This window comes from Manacus vitellinus, unplaced genomic scaffold, assembly GCF_001715985.3.
Source record: "Manacus vitellinus isolate BGI_N305 unplaced genomic scaffold, ASM171598v3 scaffold_5_pilon, whole genome shotgun sequence".
Classification (NCBI taxonomy): Eukaryota; Metazoa; Chordata; class Aves; order Passeriformes; family Pipridae; genus Manacus; species Manacus vitellinus.
This window is the reverse complement of record NW_021940682.1, coordinates 6,792,262-6,807,560: the sequence shown is the minus strand read 5'-3', so window position 1 is coordinate 6,807,560 and position 15,299 is coordinate 6,792,262.

Genomic DNA, 15,299 nt, shown 5'->3' with positions numbered 1-15,299 from the left:
TTTTACTCACTGCTGCAACAGAAATGGTGGCATCCAGGAGGCACTGGCACTGCCCTCCCTTCCCAGCAGTTACTTTGCTGTCTGAGAGGAATGGCAGTACTTGTTCAGTTTTTTTCCCAGAGTGCAGTGAGCCAAAAAAGCTCTGTGTGTGTGTTAAAATAAATAAATTAGATTTTACTTGACATTTAACACAAAGTGACAACAGCAAAAAACCTTAAGGTACTTGAGGAAATATTTTTTTTTAGATAAAATATTTATAACAATGTCTGTGAAGTTCCTACAAGAGATGTTTGCTGCTTTAATAATTGATTGGGAGAGCTACAAGAATTTAAAGAAGAAATGAGGAAGCTTCCATGAGACTCCCTTCTTCCTGCTGGATGAAGGGTGGAAGCGAGTTAACTGAAGTGCCGAGGTACCTGAGGCACAGTATTCTCTCAGGGCAAGTTGGCTCCATTTCCCTGACCTTACAAAGGCTACTACTGGCCTTAAGCCTTGGATAGAGAAGCAAATGGAGATAACCCCTGCTGTCTTCTAGCCTGCTGGCTACCACATCTTCTGTTGTGTTTGGCTGGAGAGACACAAAACTACTCTATTCCAGGTTGTCATGGAGCAGGTTGATCTAAATTCTACTGTGTAGCTGAGCCCTTCGGACTTCACTTCAAAATACAGATTTTTTGTTTTTCCTTTGGAGGTTGGTCTCGAAGGATGACAAGCACTTTAAAACATATCTGCACCTCATCTGATCTATTGTATTGTCTGCTCCCACAGCCCTCCCACACGCCAGCGAGACACAGACTCAGTGTAGCTGTACTGCTGTGAGTAGACACCCTTGCACACAGACTGATGGAGTGCAGGCTAGAAGGAGCGTGTCAGTGACAACCTAATGAAGGACAAAATGTGTAACACAGCTCACCCAGAGGGATCAGCCCGAAGAAAAATCACCAGCTATTGACAGCAGTGATTCTGATCATGAACCTAGCACAATCTTTCAGGTGGAAGGGTCAGGCAGGAAGCTGCTGCAGAGATTAGCTCAACCCAAATGAATGTCTTTTTGCTGCCAAATTCATGTCCTTTTATATTAAAAAAGGAGACAGGGAGGAGAGAGAAAAGAGAAACCCAGTGAAAAGTACTCTGCAGTGACTGTTGGATAGTCAGTGGCCAAATGAGAAGGTGGCTTTGCTGGACAGTAGGAGAGAACAAGGTGTTACTGAGGTTTGCAGAGCTGTGTTACACAATCTGTCAGGCTCTGTCCTGATGCTTTCTCATGCTGGTACAGGCCCAGTGAAATTCATCTGTTTGCACCAGTAGCAAAGAGATGGAAAAACGCAACAGGAGAATCAAACTTTGCAAACAGTTTGGGTTTAACGCAGTGTTTGTCATCTGCTGTGGTACTTTTTTACGCCATAGTCTGGCCCACTGGGGTAGCAACACTCAGTGCTTTCACGAGGCTTTCAAAGCATCCCACTGTTCACGTTTTCTCTCTTTCCTGTAGATAAAAGGCGTGAGTATGGTCCACAACCAGAATTTTGTCAATACTCATACTTCCTCACAAAAGGTACCACCAGATTTGGAGGTATTTGAGGGCCTCTGAGCTGTAAGGGTTTGAGTTTTGTTACATTTTTCAGGAGGCTCAACCTGCAACTATCTGCACGTGTTTGTGAGGTTTCCAAAACAAATCTGAGCCCTAAATCAAGGATGCTGCTGCTTGGCGGAGTCTCTGCTTTGAAATGCAAGTTGCTGAGCAAGCTCCCCCATCTCCCACTCCACCAGCTGCCTCACTGTGCTAGTGCAGGCTCCAGGGATTGCCAGCAGTGTTTTGTGAGCTAGAGCTGTCCTTGTTCTGCCCTCTCTTTTGCAGCCATGCCTTGGACAGCAGCTTTGAAGTCACCCAGCTCTTCAACACTAGTCACCGCCCCATCTGAATGTGTCTTTTTAAAATCTAACAACAGAAGTGTTACCTGTGCGTAGGCTTTTGAAAGCACCTGTCTGTCTGTACCTGTCTCCTGCTGTAAATACCACCAAGAAAAGCTTCCTTTGGGAAAAGTGGTGTGGTCACACCTAGCAAAGAGTCCAAATGGCTAACATTTTGTAACAAAACAACAAAAATAGATCAGAGGTATTTTATCTGTTCAACTAATAGAGTTTTAGAAATTATATTGAGATATGTCACCTGTGCGCTAATGTCTTCTTTGCCTCAGCCCCCCTCCGGTGTCCCTGGGCTCCAGCGGCGTGTGCCGGCGCACGGCCACACAACCAAGGGTGTGCTCCCATGGAGTGCTGGGCATCCTGGCCTCCTGCTGCCCTCGGGGGCAGCCTGCTGCGGCTGCTGCTGATTTTTCATCGAAAGCAGCAGGAGCCAGCTCAGTGCTCAGACCCTCTGAGGATCAGATCCAGAGGAAACCAGGAAGAAATAAACTTGTTCAAGAGGCAGCAACTTAATGTGAAATTCACCCCTGCAGTGAGGCAGAGAGGAAAACAGTGTGGGGGGGAGGGAGGCAGAGTCCACCTGTGCCGCAGTTCCTTCCTTCCCATCTTGCTGGATGCTCATGGCTGTGCACTCTGCACCTCTGGGGAAGGAGGCCCACACACCCCTGCAGGGCTCACGCTGCTGTGGCAGGAGAGCAGCTTCACATGTGCCAGCTGGCCACACAGCAACCTGTGCACCCAGAGACAGCAGCACATACTGTGTGTTACTGCACACACCATCTGCCAGCACGTAGGACTCTACGGCAGATAACGTGTAGGCATCTCTGCTGTCCACGGAGCAGAGTCTGCTGTGCAAAAATTTTGGGCATGTGCAGCTGTGTACTGCCTGAGCAGGACAGCTGTGCTGGCTGCAGTTACCATCGCAGCACATCTCACAGGCTACGTAGGCTCAGGCTTGGTTAACATTTGGATGGGAGACACACGTAAGGAAAATGACATTTCCCATGCAAATCCGAGTGACGTGCATATTTACACAAAGCATAACCCCAAGGTTAATTAAACTGACCTTTGAGGGAGAATCAAACAGGTGCACCCAAAGCAAGCTCTCCTCTGCAATGGGTGGGGGAAGGCAAGATACATCTTTGCAGCTGAGTCGAATAGATGCTGGATTCAGATTGCTCCTGCTAAAAAAACTCTTGTCTGTAGGTTGCAAATTCTTTGCTGGCTTCAAAGAATCCCTTAGATCCCCCGGCTCACCGTGAAACACTTGGGAGGACAGAAATCTCTCTAAGAAACAGACAGGGAATTTCCCAGGGATTCAGAGGCTTCCATTTATGTTTTCGTGTGCCACGGATATATTATAAATCAGCCCACTCCAAACAGTCATTTTCTAAGATGTTTTGAAACAGGAGATTATTGAAGTTTCTGCCTGATGTTTAGATCACACACCTGGCTGTAAAGATGAAAGCAATAAAACCAGATTGTCTATATGTGAAATACTCCTAACTTGCTCCAATGTGCAGATACTATTATTAATTGGAAGATGGCAAGTCTCTTTGGGGTGGATTCTTTGTAGACACATACAGGTAGTGCTGGTACAAAGGATTACAACCCAAAAAGCATATACCACCACTGTCACGTTGCATTTGTAACCTGTTATATCTATACAGCATCCATTATGGGCAATAACTTATACACAGTGTGGTTGGAGTTGATCAAAATACATCGCTCTTTTCCACAGAGAATTTTGAGATGCAGTTTTTCTCTGGAACTTTTCAGACGGACTTTAAGTTAAGCACATCCCTCAAATGCTTTGCTGTAACTGGTTTCTACCCACCTCCTGTCAAGCAAAATGCAGACTTGCTACTGAACTCAGCACTTCACAGCCTGCTGCCTCCTGCTTTGAAGGTGCTGCCCCTTGGGTCAGATGCCCCAAAGCCAATGCAAAGAGTGGAGTCCTCCTGGAGCAGTGGAAGGTCACCACAAACCCAAAGCTGCCATGTGCCTGCAGGGTCGCTGTTGTGTAGGTCCCCTTCCACTTCATCTGGGGTACTCTGGAAATATTGTGCTGGTGCCTCTGGGGTGCCTTGGCACAGCTGATCACAGAATCAGGCTCCACCATTCCCCACAGATTCAGGTTGTCTGTCATCACCAGCTGCTGGGGAAGAGGTGCCCCTCTGTAAAGTCACTGCCCAGATCCTGAATACAACAACCTAGAGCCATGAACATACACCTGCCTGACCTAGGAAAGGTGTCTGGAAATAAGCAGGTGCCTCAAGGATGATGATGCGTGGTTAGCAGCGCTGTGGGATTTAACCAGCTTAGGAGCTCTGTCACACTTGGTAGGTCTTGAAGCAACTTTCTTGCAGCTAATGAGTGCATGCAACTGAGGTTAAAAGCTGGCTGAGGAGCTGTATTTTCTGTCTTAAGCCATAAAATCCACAAGCTGGGAATGTTTTCAGGCATGTAGGGCAAGATGTTACTTTACACAGCACCCATGCTCCGACCTTGGGTTCTGACAGTGTGGCACAGTCATCGGTTACTTTTTGAATACAAGAGTCCTGTCTTTCTAATCCTTCCTCCTCGTGAAGGGTAGGGTGTTCCAAACAATACTGAGTTCATAAAAAAAACCCAGAACACAGGGAGTGGAAGAGGAGAGGGAAATATCTTCTTCCACAGGACTGTAGGACTAAGACTGTAGCAGTTAAAACACTTTATGTGATATGTGCCCATCCCAACATTCCACGTAGAATACCTTATTCCATAGGAATACCTTCCTATTCCCTCCCGTTATGAAAGGCTTGACTTTTCAGTGCATTTCAGCTCTTTATCTTGTGGATTAATCCCAGCCAGCAACTAAATACCTCGCAGCTGCTCACTCTCTTCCCCCACCCCAGTGGAAAGGGGATGAGATCAGAAAAAGGTAAAATTTGTGAGTTGAGATAAAAACAGTTTTGAAATAATTGAAATGAAGTAAGATAATAATTAGACAAAAGTGAGAGAGAGGAATAAACCTCAAGACTGACAAGTGATGCACAGTGCAATTGCTCACCACCCACTTACCGATGCCCAACCTGTCCCCCAGCAGTGATCAGCAGCCCCCAGACAAACTCCCTCCAGTTTATATATTGAGTTTGATGTTCTGTGGTATGGAATATAAATTTGGCCAGTTCAGATCAGCTGTCCTGGCCATGCTTCCTCCCAGCCTCTTGTGCCTCTCCTCACTGGCAGAGCAGGGGACACTGAAAAGTCCTCAATTTAGGGTGAACACTACTCAGCAACAACTAAAACATCAGTGTGTTATCAACATTATTCTCATCCTAAATCCAAAACACAGCGCTGTGCCAGCTACTAGGAAGAAAATGAACTCCATCCCAGCCAAAACCAGGACATATGTCAAATGTTCAGAAGCCTCATGCTGACTAGCTGATCAAACAGGACCCACACAGTACCAGCAACAGGAGAAATTGCCCCTCTCCTGCACTTGCCCAGCTGCATATGCAGGACTCCCCTGAGCTGGTGGCCCCTCTTTGCTGCTTTCATGAATTTCCTAATACGAAATCAGAGACAATGGGACAAGTCTCCTCCCACACCCTGCTGCAAACTGGTGCCCACCCACAGGGCACTAAAGCTACCCGTGTCCTCAAATTGCCACCGTGTGCTGTTTGCACAGCTGGATGGGACAGAGCTGGGTCAGTCCAAGGCTATACATGCTGAAAGCTGACAGCTTTGCAGGTCTCCTTGATGGCAGCAGCCGTGGGTACCCTGATGCTCCTCTGCATGAGGCACTAGTGTGGTCAGGGGATGCTCCCTGCTCCCACAGCCATGGTCTCACTGCTGGAACAGCCCCGCCGCAGCTGCCTCGGCACCATCCTGCCTCCCACCACTGCCTGTGATAGGGAAAGTGCTTCCCCTTTCCTCCCCTTATCACTTTTTTGAAACAGGCTATTAACTATACTGAATAAAAAACCTGGAGCAAAGTATTTTCATAAAACGCCCCCCCAGAGCACTGTGTCCAGCTCTGGGGTCCCCAACACAAGAAGGACGTGGACCTGCTGGACCGAGTCCAGGGAAGGCCACAAAGATCATCAGAGGACTGGAGCACCTTTGCTGTGAGGAAAGGCTGACTGAGTTGGGATTGTTCAGCCTGGGAAAGAGAAGGTTGCAGGGAGTCCTTATAGCACCTTCCAGTACCTAAAGGGGCCACAGGACAGACGGAGACTGATAGGACAAGGGGTGATGGCTTTAAACTGAAAGAGGGCAGGTTTAGATTAGATATTATGAAGAAATTCTATACTGTGAGGGTGGTGAGACACTGGAAGAGATTGCTCAGAGAAGCTGTGGATACTCTATCCCTGTGTTCAAGCATTCAAGGCGAGGCTGGATGGGGCTCTGAACAACCTGGTCTAGTGGAAGGTGTCCCTGCCCATGGCAGGGGAGTTGGAACTAGGTGATATTTAAAGTTCCTTCCAGCCCAAACTGTTCTATGATTCTGGGATCCTATGTTTTGGGCAGCATAGGAGAAGGAGGACAACACAAATCCACATATTCTGAGCAGACATCTCTGTGCTGGCACCAGCTAGGCCAGAAACAGCTAAGCCTGGTGCAGACAGGCAAGGCACAGTATGGATAGCTGCTAGTTGGGCTTTGACAACAGCTAGTTGGACATCAGTCCTCCTGGGATGTTAGAAGCAGGGCCATTACAAGCCCACCATTACAAGCAGCCCTTTCAGGAACAGGAGTGATCCGGGACAGGTGATGTTACAAATGCTCTAGATCCCCAAATGAAAGGCAAGAGAAGTCACCAAAACTGTCTTGAGCTTCCCAGGAAGGGGGAAACAAAGGTAGGGGAAATCAAAGCAGCAAACAGTGCCACAGCTCTGCCGTATGGGGAGCCCAGATCTGTGCTAACCCTCTCACCAGGGCAGGTGTCACCCAACAGCCTGATGCTGTAACCAGGTCCTCAGGCCACTTGGCTTTGAAAACTCTTTAGAGAAACCAGGCACAGAGCAAGCTTGCAAAAGCCAGGGAAATCAGTCACTGAAGTGAGCCCAACTGAAGCAAGACCTGGTGCTGGTCTCTGCTGAGGGGTTGCCACAAAGCAGCTGGTGCCCAAAGCCACCTCCTGTTTCTCTCATGCAGAGAGAAGCTTTCCCTTTCCTTCTGGAGCAGTTCAGAAGGGTTTGGGTCCTTGTACACCCCCTTTAGAATCAGGGAGACAGCAAGTTGGGGAAATGTCAGCTTTAGCTTCTAAAAAACACCTCCTGCGTCCACCAGGCACACCAGGGCAGGAGGGTGCAGTGAGCCCTCCCTGTATCCACATGCCAACTGCACAAGCTGCTTGCCCCACTCAGCATTCCAGCACTTGGGAGCTGCCTCTGTCCACAAGAATGCACACATTATTGCCTTCTGAGATTCTAGATTTCAACCATGTGGCTTTCAAGCACGATGTCCCAGGCAGACAAACATTCATCAGCAAATGCCACACATGGCTCTGTGGTGCATTCAAGGCACCATTAGCTCTCCCTGTGTTCCTGGTCACATCCTGTGACCCTCTGCCTACAGAAAGGATTACCTCCTCTGCACCCAGTGGGCCACAGCAAAGCCATGCAGACGATGACAGCGTAAGCCAGAGCACAGGGCAGCCCCTGTGAGATGGATTTCACCTGGTGTGAGCAGGGACTGTGCTGGTTTCAGCATCTACATTGGCTTTCTATGTACTTAGGATCTGCCCCACAGGACCCAGCATCTGACACAGCCCTTCTCACCTCCTTGTGAGGACTGGTTCCCCATCATATCTTTTTGTAAGCAGGGAGAGCGTTGCTCTGTAAGGCGGCATGACCCTGGGCAGAATTATCCTGCCTTTCTGAAAGGAAAGGAAAAAACCTCCCCTGGGATCTGACCTCAGCCTTCAGCCTCAGCTCACAACTTCTGGCATCCCCAATGAAAAGGACAACCCATCCAGCAGCTCAGGACATGCAGCCAGGAAAGAAATGTGCAAGGGAAAAGCAGGAGCCCTTATTAAATAGCTTGTTTGAAGATGAAAAAACCGGCCATCTGTCGACTTGCCCTAGAAGAGGCACTGCTATAATAATTAGCAGAGGGAAAGGCGGTAGAGAGGCCAGTGAAAACAACAGTAATTTGCTAACGTTTTTCACAGGTCTGCCATGAATGCAGTGGGGAGGAGCAGGAGGAGAAAAATGCAAAAGAGGAAAAGGTCATGGTGCTTCTCTGGGGCAGACACTGCCAGCGGCGTGGAACAGCCCAAGGGTTGCAGGATGCTTTGGGCTGATGCAATTTGGCACTCAGCATCCCAGAAGCAGATGCTGCCATGAGGAATTGGCAGCATCTGATCATGCTCAGATCCCAAGGCTCTGCCCTGCAGAGGAGTCCCCACAGCTGGAGGGTCATCCTGGGGTCCATGGTGCTGCCAGGGATGAAGACAGCCCCCATGGGGTTGGGTGCATGTGGCATCCCATGAGGCAGTAGCTGGGATGCTGTCATGGGGACTGGGCTGCCACACATAGTTCACTGTGGCTGTGCTGCCCACCCCTCAAATCTCCCATTTAAACAGTCCTGGCTAATACAGACTCACCCTACATCCCCAAAGGAAGAGCTCACTCTTCCTTTTCAAAGCTCAAAACATCTGGAAACCCCTCAATATCCATCAGTGCAGCCTGATGATGGCACCTGCCCAGTGCACTCTGTGGTGTCAAGGCAGGTGCCCAGCTGTGGGATACTCCCTCTACCCTGGGCTTGCAGAGCCTCCTGGATGCACACACCCACTCCCTGTGGAAGTGTCACTCCATGCAGTCACTCCCAGAGCCCGGAGAGCACCACTGAGCCTTGTCTGCCACTGCCCAAGCACCCGCAGTGACTGGGGCTGTGACAGCTGCCCTGTCACCACCTCCCACAGGAGCATCACGCTGAAGTTCCCCTCACAGAGCTGAAAAGTCGCTTTAAAATAAGAATCTTGGATTGTAATTCCTAATCCCTTCATTTGCAGTAAATGCAGAGAGGGGACGGAGATACCGGCTCTCTTCCTCCTGCAGGACCAAATGCGCTTCAAAAACACATCAGAGCATTTGTGCCAAGGGCTGGGCAGGCAGTGACCCGGAGAGGCTGCATGGCCAGGACATGGTAGCAGCATCAGGAAGGCAAGGAGAGGCAGAGGAGGATGTTGTCCCCCTCCAACTAAGGGCAGTCATCCCTCTCCATCTCTTGTCCTTCTCCCCATACAGGAGATATTTTTAAAGACATGTCAGTCACCTCTGGCATGTGCTGGAGGGGGATGCACAGGCAAGAGGGTGGCAGGCTGGGCTCAGCCACACAGACGGGAGAAAGTTGTAACCAAGAGGCACGTGGGCTCCTTGGGGACAGGCAGAGAGCAGGGCCGGGAGCCAGCGCTGCCTGTGTGCTGAGACATGCATGCCTCTTCCCCCGGGGCCAGCCCAGGGGCTGATGTACCTCCAAGGCTGTGTAAGGGGACCTGGAGCCATTGAGCAAACAGCAGGGAGTGCTCTTTGGGCTGATGTCCTGGTATGAGTTTACACTGTTGAACCTCACAGCTGGATAGATCTGGGGAGGCTTTGTCTTGATCTGGGTCAGCAGCGTCAGCACAAAACTGAGAGGTGCTTTTCTTTATGGGGTCACTGCTGGGATTCACTGCTGGGATATTTGTATTTTCCCAAACAGCACAATGCAATGCAAACTGGCCAAAAGTCTCCTCTGAGCCACGTAGCTTTCAAAGGGAGAAAAACACTCAGTTGTGCCACCATGCCCTGCTCTGCCTGTGGCCTCCCAGACTTGAGGGAGATGCAGTGATCAAGCAGGAGTGCCCACTCAGCAGTTTACCTGCCCCTGTGCTCTGGCTTTGGGACTCTCTGAGGCCAGCCCCCTCCCCATATCATTACACCCGTGACTCAGACAAGTCCCTTCCTGATAAGTTGGGTTTTCTTATCTGGAAGCAGAAACCTCAACCCTCCAGTGTCCCATGGAGAAAGCTGTGGTGCTGTTAGGAGTATGGTCAGGATAAATCCCTCCATGGCCACTCCTCACAGAGCTGCAGCTGTGGGGGTGAGGGCTGCTGGTTCCCAGGAGCTGTGCTAGAGACACATGGAACCCCATGAGAGCCCGTGGCTGGTCCCTGAGATCCCAGTGAATGCTGGTGCTGTTTTCTTGGCAGCACAGCGGCATCATGCCAGGCTGTCAGGAGGCATCTCCATCAGTGTCACGGCTGTCAGGTATTGGCGTGGCGAGCACTAACCTCTCCTGAGCATCTCCAGACATGGACACTTCCCAGCTGACAGCATCACAGGAATGATGGACACAAGCTTGGCAGGAGCCCCACACTGCCCTTGGCAGTGCTGCCTCAGCCAGGGCTGCAATGGGGACACTGGGATGCCATCCTATCCCCCTGCCACTTGCCAGGGTCTCTCCAGGACCACCTCCTGGGTCTCCCCCATGGGCATTGTGCTGTGGCTCAAACCCCTTTATCCAGTGGTTCACAGCTGCACGTGGGTCTCAGTCCCATGGGATGTGCCAGGGCAAGCACTAAAGCCAGGGGAAACACCACACAGTCCCCCAGGAAGCCCTCCTGACACACACCCCTGGGGCACAAGAGGGGACACAGAGGGACACACGCTGGGTAGGGCACTTGATGCGCTGGAGGAGGGGACACCAGTCCTGGGGGTTGCTCCTGATGGGGAGAACAAACCCCAAGGCCCAGGGTGGTAACATCACTGCCGCCATGCAGCTCTGAGCAGGTTCAACGCCTGCCTGGACCTCTGATGAGAAACACCACTTTAACATGCTATTAAAGACATAGAAAGGGGAGGAAAGATCTTAAAATGCTTGGAGTGTGCAGCACTGTGGCTTTTGCTTTCAGAGTGCCCTTGGTACCTTGTTACTCACCTCCTGTGAATTTGTGGAGGGCTGTCAGTCGCGTAGGGTAAAATCTCTGACATCCCTGTTAGATGTCCATAAAACAGCACTGGATTCCCATGCCAGGAAGGAGTGCTGAGAGCAGAGACAGTGAGAAGCTCTGGTGAAGGAAGGAGCCATGGAACTGCACAGGGGTGACTGTGTGAGCAGGAAAGGGCCCAGTGCCCCAGTCTCTGTGCAGAGCCTGCCCCTCCCCTCCCTGCCAGACTGCCTGCTCTGGCCACCCCCTGGCCCAGTAACAGGCACGTCTGTCCAGCAATTCGGGGCTGACAGGTGCAAAGCAGGGCTAAGGAGGAGAGAAAACTGGCATGGGCAGGCAAGCCTCTTCCTGAAGAGAGAAGGTGAGGCATGTAAGTAAGAGGATGCAAAGCAGAGAAGGGAGGAAGAAGTGACAGGTGCCTGAACCAAGGACTGCTGTAGTGGTCAAGGAGGTGGAGGGGAGATGGTAGCCAGCCCCCGTGGTAGCTCCCATCTTTCAACCCTCCTTTGACATATCTTTTCTTGCCTTTTCAAGGGCTTTGAGTCGTGAAATGATCAGAATGGTCCTTGCACACAGTTTTGAAAGCTCGCAGGTGTCATCAGTAGGTTTCAGAATCTCCAGGCTATTTCTTCCTACCTTGAGCTGCTCGGGTAGACTCTGACCAATATCTAGAGTTGTACAAAGGCAGGATCAGACATCAGGAGATGAAGGCCAAGTTGTACAGGTGCACCATGTGGCCTCCAGTGCCAGTACTGACAGCCAGTGCTGAGCACCATGTGCTCAAGGTCCTGAGAAAAGCAGGCAGTGCTTGGTACAAGTTGGTAGCCCTCACTACAAGCAAAAGCACAGTGGACATGCCTCTTGGTGGTGCAGACCCCCTCCCCATTTGGCCATCACCAAATGCAACCAGGATCCTCCAATCCCGAGAGACTCCCCTCGGGACAGACGAGGGATAAGGACAAGTTGCTCATCCGGAATGACACCTGCTTTAAGAGCACTCTCTGATGCTCAGCACAACTGTGCCCAACACATCATTTAACAGAGCTGTGGAGAGACTACAGTCTACACGGTGGTCAGCTGGCCAAAGCCTTACAGTGCAGCCTTACACGGCACCAGGATCGTGTCACAGACATTGCACACGTGTTTCACAACCAGCTGCCAGCTGCCAGCTCTTGGAGCACATCTGGGAGAATGGCAGCAGGAAGAGCTCCCCTCTCCCAGGGGAGAGGATCACACCTGGAACTCCAGGGGAAGCAGCACCTGAGCAGCAATGAAACAATCCTGCTGTCCCCATGGCCCACCTCAGCCCCCACTGCAGCAGAGGGGCAGTGGCATTTATTTTGTATTTTGCAGCCCTCAGGAAAAAGAGGATTTCAGAGGGATTTGAGCACAGCTCCCTAAATAGCTCTTTAGAACTAAGAGGTTTCACAGAGGATTATTTCAAGCAGCTGCCCGTGGTGGGAGGGAGAGGCTGGCAGGTGCTGGGGAGGTGAGGGGGCAGACAAAAGGCAGGAGTTCTGTACATAAGCACAGGGGAGCAAAGTCCCCATTTGAACCACAGCAGAGGGGAGAGGGGGGCATCCCACCTCCTGGCTATGTATGCATCCTCTCTTCTGGGTGAGTCAAAAGGAATGAGGAGCAGAGGGGTGGTCAGCAGAAGTGACACACCATGGGAACAGCACAAAAGCAGTTCTTACAGAGGAGTCACTGGCACGGAGCAATCAGTATCCAAAAAAATCAGTATCCAAAGCCTGATGTCAAAAAGACAACGTGCAGATATGGCTGCTTTGCTGGACCTGGCCATAGTGGCATTTCAGAGGTGTGGGATGAGTTCAAGGGGAGCCATCACCATCCCTGACCTCTCACTAGATGGGAAACCTGTGTGTGAGGAAGGTGGGAAGGCTCTGCTAGTGCTAAGGATGAGTTTGAAATGCTGGAGAAGGGGATCAGTCAACCAGACAGAGCTTGACTAAGGACAGATTCCTACCTGCAAATTTACACATGCCAGACTTCACAGATCCAAGGATTCATGGTGGAAATAAAATTGTGCCAAAACAGGAAAGGCCACAAAATCTTTAAGAACAGGCACAGTTCTGTGGACTGGTAGAATGTGGGTCAAAATATCTTTCTAGTAATACTGAGAGATAGCATTGCTTGGCACCACTTTCTGGTGAAAAGAGGAGGAAAAGGTAGCTGGAACTTCATTACAATTTTGATATTGGGGTAGCAATTGCTTCTTAGGGACTGGATACTGCAAAAAGGTGAGTTCCTCCATAGGGTCCTGAACTCCAGTTTTCAATGGGCAGAAGGGTCGAGCATGCACACGGTGACCAGCTGAGCCACAGCACACAGGAATGAGTAATAAGGCTGGAAGGAGAGCACATGAGAGAAACAGGAAAGAGAGGCTGGTGTTAATAGAAAGAGATAGAAATGAGGAAAGAACAGAAAGGAGAAGAGAAAGGAGGGAGAGCTGTAATTTTACAGTAGTGGAACTGAAAAAGCAGGAAGAAGCAAGGTGAGGTAGATTATTTCCACTGGATGGATGATAGTGGGGAAGAAGTGAGAAAAGAAAACAAAACAGAGAAGTGCAGGAGGGAGAGCAAAGGAGAAGGTCCCAGGCAGAAAACTAAACAAGTGGTTAAATCTCAACAAATATTATTATGAGCAGTCCATGCATAGGGCAGCCCCTGCTGCTACACCTGGAATGATGTGCCACAGGCGAGACCACAAGTCAGAGAGATGCTGGGGCTAAAATCCTAGCAAACAGGAACTGGGGGGTTAGAGATTTTCTCAACAACCAGGAAAAGGAGTTGGTTTTCTTGACCCTTCCTTCTCCACTCCCTCAGAGGAACAACCTTTGAACAGCTCTGAACAACCTTTGAACAGCAATTAAGCTCTTTGGCCAAGCGTTTAAAAAATTACCCCTGACACTGACTTTGTTCTGCCTCAGACCTGAGCTGACCCAATGAAGCTGGAAAAAAACAAGGTCTTCCACGATTTCAAGGCCTCTCTCAAGAACTGACTCCTCTGTCCGTCACCTGCCTGTGCAACCCTCAGTCTGCATTTGAGGGGAGGGAGGTTATGTGACCTGGATGTACAGGCAAAAGTAGGTGTCTAGTAAAGGTCATTACTGCAAAGATCAGAGGTTTAACATTTATTTTCAACACAGATGTCCCTCTTCTTATAAAGAGTGGTTTCCTTTACTGCCCCGGTTCATAAAAATAGGTGAAATTGGAATAGAAATTTTCAGCTGTACTAGCGCAGACAAATAAGGGACAAGGAAAGATGACATGTCTGTGACGGGCTGAGATTAATTGTGATGAGCTATGATTGCAGCTCTCAGTGTTTGGCTTTCGGCTTTACGAGATCAAGCCTGCAAATTCGGTGTTTCCTCACGTCTGTTTAACAGCTGTGATTTTTTTGACACAAACACCCGACTGATTACACATGGAACAGGGTGTGATCCCAGCTCGGGGTGTTGGAGACCACAAAACACACACTCAAGGCCTGGCAGCCACAGCCACTAAGAGCCACGTGTACAAACAAAAATGGGTTACACATCTGAAACAACATTAATTGAGATGCATTGGCAAGTTGGCAGGGGACCCACCCCCAAAGGTGACTGACTTCAGCTTTAACCAGAAAACTTTCCTCTTTCTGTTACTGATCCTCAGGCTGGAAGACTGGCAGAAGAGCAGGTTGGCCCAGTGCACTGGCAGGTCCCAGGGACAGGCAGCACAGGGCCAACCTGCAGCATTTTGCAGCTGCTGTCGGAGTGCAGGACAACCGTGCAAAGGCTCATCACTCAGCTGGTGCCTGAGGTGGGACCTCGAGGGGACTGCACTGTGTCACTCTTGAGACCAGACTCTTCAGTAGGAAGTGTGGGTGGGACATAGCTTTTCTTGGATGCTCATTTATGAGGTTGTTGATTCTGAGCTGAACCTGGAAGTGTGAGCAGTGCCAGTGCTGTGTTATGTGTGGGGAGAGACTAATCTGCACTGTCACACCATGTGTGCACGTGTGGTGGGTGCTCTTCAAATGCCCTGAGTACACAGGTATCCCTGCATGGGGTCATTGGGCAGCTGGCACAAATGGGAACATCACTGTCACATCTACACATGGTGCTATGATGAGACACCTTCTTTCACAAGGCTTTATAACCAAGAAATATGTTGCTGCTTTAGGACTGCTCTGAAATACTTCCCAGCCTTCTCTGTGGTGTTACCCTCCTCCAGCATCATCTACACCAGCTCACTGTCTCCTGTGGTGTGTGTTGGGAGTTGGGATGTGCCAATGCCAGCAGCAGGCTGTACAGATACTTCCCATGGGACATCAGCACTGGTTCACAGGGGCGGGTTTAAGCATGGGGGCTACATCCTACCAATTGCCTCAGGAGCTCCTGGGATTTAGCTGTTGCCACTTCACAGAAAAGGTGTAAACTAAACCATCC